The following is a 702-nucleotide window of genomic DNA, read 5'->3' as shown; positions in this document are numbered from 1 at the left end:
ACCATGAACTTTATCTCCCGCAAATAAACACCTTTTCCACACGCGTATACCTGCAAGCTCACTACTGGTTTCGATAGCACAAAAGATAATCTTTTATTTACATAACGATATCAGCAAAGTCAAGGGCTACAAATGGACTTTTTTCCAATCTCGATTTCCTTCACTCTGGTCGGACGGTGGCTTTGATCTTCCTATTGCCGATGGATATCCTGTCTAAAAAGGGAAACAGACAGCATAACACTACTTTATAAAGTCAATAGGAAATCCACTAGCAATTCTAGAAGTACCACCTCGGTTCCACTTTTCCTCGAACTTACTGAAATTATTTATTTTCACACGCCACTGGGAACGATTTCATAATGCAAAGCTGTTTTCATAACATTATGAGATGGGCAGCAAGCAGGTTTTCGTAATCCAGCGGTATAGAACACAGATGAATGTATTAGGACACTTTGATAATCATTTCCTTTAGTCACCCTGCTGTTTCTGGAGCGGCCAATAAGAATGTCTAATTTTCTGTAGATTCATCTTATACACACGTGGACATAAATATCGTCTTTGTCATAATGTGCTGCAGAAGAAAAAAATATGCATCATTACCCAAAAGACAGATGAATAGGGTCGATCAACAAAACATCCCTGATAACACTGGAAGAAGAATAACTTTTTTTCTCGATTTTTATTAACCAACTGATTATTACC

This window comes from Penaeus monodon, chromosome 30 (assembly GCF_015228065.2).
Source record: "Penaeus monodon isolate SGIC_2016 chromosome 30, NSTDA_Pmon_1, whole genome shotgun sequence".
NCBI lineage: Eukaryota > Metazoa > Arthropoda > Malacostraca > Decapoda > Penaeidae > Penaeus > Penaeus monodon.
Note: the sequence above shows the minus strand (reverse complement) of the source record.